Source organism: Notolepis coatsorum (assembly GCF_963971535.1).
Source record: "Notolepis coatsorum genome assembly, chromosome: 9".
Taxonomy (NCBI): domain Eukaryota; kingdom Metazoa; phylum Chordata; class Actinopteri; order Aulopiformes; family Paralepididae; genus Notolepis; species Notolepis coatsorum.
In genome coordinates this window covers 71,025,535-71,031,941 of record NC_140173.1, presented here as the reverse complement: position 1 = coordinate 71,031,941, position 6,407 = coordinate 71,025,535, and positions in this window count along the sequence as shown.

Below are 6,407 nucleotides of genomic sequence, written 5' to 3'. Positions count from 1 at the left end.
ACAGAGCTAGAGGCTACAGGCGTTTCACTGGGACAGAGCTAGCAGCTACAAACGTTTCACTGGGACAGAGCTAGCAGCTACAAACGTTTCACTGGGACAGAGCTAGCAGCTACAAACGTTTCACTGGGACAGAGCTAGCAGCTACAGGCATTTCACTGGGACAGAGCTAGCAGCTACCAGTGTTTATCTGGGACAGAGCTAGCAGCTATAGGCATTTCACTGTGACAGAGCTAGCAGCTACCAGCGTTTTACTGGGACAGAGCTGGAAGCTACAAGCGTTTCACTGGGACAGAGCTAGCAGCTACCAGCGTTTTACTGAGACAGAGCTAGAAGCTACAAGCGTTTCACTGGGACAGAGCTAGCAGCTACAAACGTTTTACTGGGACAGAGCTAGAAGCTACCAGTGTTTCACTGGGACAGAGCTAGCAGCTACCAGCGTTTCACTGGGACAGAGCTAGCAGCTACAGGCGTTTCACTGAGACAGAGCTAGCAGCTACGAGTGTTTCACTGGGACAGAGCTAGCAGCTACGAGTGTTTCACTGAGACAGAGCTAGCAGCTATGAGTGTTTCACTGGGACAGAGCTAGCAGCTATGAGTGTTTCACTGGGACAGAGCTAGCAGCTACCAGCGTTTCACTGGGACAGAGCTAGAAGCTACCAGTGTTTCACTGGGACAGAGCTAGCAGCTACAGGCGTTTCACTGAGACAGAGCTAGCAGCTACGAGTGTTTCACTGAGACAGAGCTAGCAGCTACGAGTGTTTCACTGAGACAGAGCTAGCAGCTACCAGTGTTTCACTGGGACAGAGCTAGCAGCTACCAGTGTTTCACAGGGACAGAGCTAGCAGCTACCAGCGGTTCACTGGGACAGAGCTAGCAGCTACCAGTGTTTCACTGGGACAGAGCTAGCCGCTACAAACGTTTCACTGGAACAGAGCTAGCAGCTACCAGTGTTTCACTGGGACAGAGCTAGCCGCTACAAACGTTTCACTGGGACAGAGCTAGCAGCTACCAGTGTTTCACTGGGACAGAGCTAGCCGCTACAAACGTTTCACTGGGACAGAGCTAGCAGCTACGAGCGTTTCACTGGGACAGAGCTAGCAGCTACCAGTGTTTCACTGGGACAGAGCTAGCAGCTACCAGTGTTTCACTGGGACAGAGCTAGCAGCTACAAACGTTTCACTGGGACAGAGCTAGCAGCTACCAGCGTTTCACTGGGACAGAGCTAGAAGCTACCAGCGTTTCACTGGGACAGAGCTAGCAGCTACCAGCGTTTCACTGGGACAGAGCTAGTAGCTACCAGCGTTTCACTGGGACAGAGCTAGAGGCTACAGGCGTTTCACTGAGACAGAGCTAGCAGCTACCAGTGTTTCACTGGGACAGAGCTAGCAGCTACCAGCGTTTCACTGGGACAGAGCTAGCAGCTACCAGTGTTTCACTGGGACAGAGCTAGAAGCTACCAGCGTTTCACTGGGACAGAGCTAGCAGCTACCAGCGTTTCACTGGGACAGAGCTAGTAGCTACCAGCGTTTCACTGGGACAGAGCTAGAGGCTACAGGCGTTTCACTGAGACAAAGCTAGCAGCTACCAGTGTTTCACTGGGACAGAGCTAGCAGCTACCAGCGTTTCACTGGGACAGAGCTAGTAGCTACCAGCGTTTCACTGGGACAGAGCTAGAGGCTACAGGCATTTCACTGAGACAGAGCTAGTAGCTACCAGCGTTTCACTGGGACAGAGCTAGAGGCTACCAGCGTTTCACTGGGACAGAGCTAGCAGCTACCAGTGTTTCACTGGGACAGAGCTAGCAGCTACCAGTGTTTCACTGCGACAGAGCTATCAGCTACAAACGTTTCACTGGGACAGAGCTAGCAGCTACCAGTGTTTCACTGGGACAGAGCTAGAGGCTACAGGCGTTTCACTGAGACAGAGCTAGCAGCTACAAACGTTTCATAGCCCTCTGGCATGGCGGGGTTGGGGGCCATGTTTAGCTAATTAACCCTGTTAATCTAAACGAGGGGGGGGGGGGGGGGTCAGAGGGGTGAGGAGGGGGTCCTGCAGCGTGTGGCTAGCAGGCTAACCCTGACAGATGAGCCCGGACCCCAATCATAGCCCTGCTACTGGCAGCCTGCCGTCCAACTTGGCAGACGCACACTCGCAAGGGGTCTGTGTGTGTGTGTGTGTGTGTGTGTGTGTGTGTGTGTGTGTGTGTGTGTGTGTGTGTGTGTGTGTGTGTGTGTGTGTGTGTGTGTGTGTGTGTGTGTGTGTGTGTGTGTGTGTGTGTGTGTGTGTGTGTGTGTGTGTGTGTGTGTGTGTATGTGTTTGCACAAGGGAGGGAGGATTATAGATGTTGAACATACAGAAGCAAATGAGCACAGGGCCTGACTGGTGGTCATGTGTGTGTGTGTGTGTGTGTGTGTGTGTGTGTGTGTGTGTGTGTGTGTGTGTGTGTGTGTGTGTGTGTGTGTGTGTGTGTGTGTGTGTGTGTGTGTGTGTGTGTGTGTGTGTGTGTGTGTGTGTGTGTTTGTGTGTGTGTGTGTGTGTGTGTGTGTGTGTGTGTGTGTGTGTGTGTGTGTGTGTGTGTGTGTGTGTGTGTGTGTGTGTGTGTGTGTGTGTGTGTGTGTGTGTGTGTGTGTGTGTGTGTGTGTGTGTGTGTGTGTGTGTGTGTGTGTGTGTGTGATAAACCCAGCTATGCTTTATTGGCCTACTGACACAATACATAAAAAGATCAGTCGGCCATTAGTGGCATAATTGCATTACATGGTAAATATTGGTAAAAGGTCAGCCTCTCCATGAAGCATGGCTATCATTATAGAGCTCTAACAGTAGCCAATAGGAGGACAGACTGACTAGGAGTCATTACAGAGCTCTAACAGTAGCCAATAGGAGGACAGTCTGACTAGGAGTAATTACAGAGCTCTAACAGTAGCCAATAGGAGGACAGTCTGACTAGGAGTAATTACAGAGCTCTAACAGTAGCCAATAGGAGGACAGTCTGACTAGGAGTAATTACAGAGCTCTAACAGTAGCCAATAGGAGGACAGTCTGACTAGGAGTAATTACAGAGCTCTAACAGTAGCCAATAGGAGGACAGTCTGACTAGGAGTCATTACAGAGCTCTAACAGTAGCCAATAGGAGGACAGTCTGACTAGGAGTAATTACAGAGCTCTAACAGTAGCCAATAGGAGGACAGTCTGACTAGGAGTAATTACAGAGCTCTAACAGTAGCCAATATGATGATAGTCTGATTGGTAAAGAGGTAGAACACACACACACACACACACACGCACGCACGCACACACACACACACACACACACACACACACACACACACACACACACACACACACACACACACACACACACACACACACACACACACACACACACACACACACACACACACACACACACACACACACACACACACACACACACACACACACACACACACACACACACACACACACACACACACACACACACACACACACACACACACACACACACACACACACACACACACACACACACACACACACACACACACACAGTAGATACACAAACACATGTGCACACCCCAGGAGGTTTTCCTCACCAATAAAGAGGCCAGTTTGGACACAGTGTCAAAGATTAAACCTCTGTTGTATTGTGTGTATTCTCCAGTGACCCTCTGCCCTCTGGTTTGAAGGACTGAGTTAAAACACACACACACACACACACACACACACACACACACACACACACACACACACACACACACACACACACACACACACACACACACACACACACACACACACACACACACACACACACACACACACACACACACACACACACACACACACACACACACACACACACACACACACACACACACACACACACACACACACACACAAACAGAGCTCTACTCGCGGTCAAGTGAAAGGTGAATCTGTGTCAGGCAGCTGGGGTATTTACTGTTAGTGAGACAAGGGGGCCAAGATAACAAACAACTACAGATAGAGAGGGGGAGCAGGGGAGAGAGAGAGAGAGAGAGAGAGAGAGAGAGAGAGAGAGAGAGAGAGAGAGAGAGAGAGAGAGAGAGAGAGAGAGAGAGAGAGAGAGATGTATGTTGCGGAGGTCTCGCTGGTCAACAGGAAGCAACCATGTAACATCAGAATCACGCACAGAGTTGGAGGGCAGAATCAGATCTGACCCACTATCGCTACAGAAACACAAACCATCAAGCCAATGCATCAAGCACACACACATCCCAACATACACATGCACACACACCAGTGTTAATTTTGGCAGCTATTTTCATTTTAATTTTAGTCTTAGTCATGTGTCAAGTGCTCCTTTTTCATTTTCATCATATTTAGTCATCTTCATTTATTTTTCGTTTAGTCAGTTTTAGTCAACTAAATGTCTGAGCATTTTAGTCTTAGTCAGTTTTTGTCTCAATTTTGTATTTTTTGTTTTAGTCTAGATTTTGTAGACGAAAACGGATGACATTTTTGTCTATTTTTAGTTAATGTACTAATGTACTTTTTTTTTTTTTTTTTTTTTTTTACAGCTACTGTTTTATGTATACTGTTTTTTAGTAATAACTAGAAAGTAATGGTATTTATTCAACAACAGGTGATTGTATAGATTAGTATTAGTATCATTAAATGACAACTATGCTCAACTATGCTTCACCCATGGAAAGGTTGTTGGCACATTGGTTCCACACGGACATTATACGTTGTTGCACCAGAAGACTCCGTTTAGGTTAGAGGCTCTGTTGTGATTTTTAATGCACAATAAATATTCAACATTCTCTTTTGAGACTCCGCCTCAGACTCTTATCATTTGGCACTAAAAGCTAAACATTGTCACCGGTATGGCTGTCCACAACATGTCATTAACACATTGATCGCCATGGTTAAATTCATAATTTACCATCCCTAGCCAGCTCTATTTGTCTATGGAGAAGTTCCCCTTCTTTGCAGGACTATAACTTTTTAAATTGTATTGCTAAATTGACATTATTATGGCCCATTCAATGTCCTATATCTATTGTTCAGGGTGTAGCAACGTTATACTTTTTCATTCACATATTCATACTAAAATACGGTCTAAAGTACAAGTATGTTTTTATCGTTTTCTGCAGCTTTCTCCAGAACTTGATTTATAGCCCTAAATGCATTATATTGATGATCAAATACAGTTTGATAGCGATCGGTGCCAGAAAAAAAATTTCAACTGGACGTACTTCTAGAAGTTACTACGTATGATCTGATGTTGACCGGATGGGCGGGGGGTCGTTTATAATTCCGTGGGCAACGTTATATCATTCATCTAGTGTGGGTGATATGATCATTAGAGCAGTTAGTATAGAGGACATTAGAAAATAACGCTGAAACTCACCGTAGCTTCCTCGCGCCGTTGGCAGATGAGCGTGGAACAGAATTTTTTCTATTATGGGATGGAGAAATACCCGATCCATTTCCAGGTTGTATAATAGTATATACGTCCAAATCATGTTGTTTATCGAGTTATTGGCAACGGATCGTTATGTATTGTGTCGAGCTCGAGTCCCGGGACCTATAGCGAGTGATCGGACCGAATTGAAATGAGCACCAGCTTCTACATCCTGTTTCTCCCCTGGGCGATCCCCCGATCGGCCACCAGATGGCGCTCTTGAACCGTTAGAGAGTTGAGTGGAGCTCAGCAGTATATCTCAGGTCCCCGGGGGAGAAATATGATTTCGATCACAGATTTTTGAAATATTGATATCAAAGACGTGTTACGGCGTCTTCGGCAGAATGAGCATGGCGGGGAAAGACGAGTTTCGGCGTCTCCGGCGATTAAAGTGTTAATTGTGTGCGAGAGGTCGATCAGTTAGCCACATTAGCGTGAGCTAGGTTAGCCACTAGTTAACGTGAGCTAGATGGAAATACAAACAATGTAACGTTACTGGTGAAAAAGTTATTTACCTTGGAATACTCCTTTGCCAACTTGCTGTACTTTACTTGCAGGTCTGCAGCTGGATTATGAATAGTCCCAACTTTAGCCAAGGTAACGTTAAGCTAAAACTAGCTTTTCAAATAGCTCTTCAGCTAATGCTAATAACAGAGCTCCCCATCACACTGCTCTGACTCGGGACGATGGCATTAAGAAAAGTTATAATTATTTTGTCTCGTCTTGTTTTAGTCAACAATATCAACATACATGAAGAGAGATTTCGTCCTGGTTTTTGTAAATTACATTTTTGTGTCCTCAGTTGTGGTCAACGATATCTAATAAACTAGTCTCGTTAGCGTCACACGGTCTTCAATAACGTGACGTCACGTCTCGTTGTCGTCATGAAAAAAACCTTCGTTGACTAACATCTTTCGTCATCATTTTAGTTGACAAAATTAACACTGGCACACACACA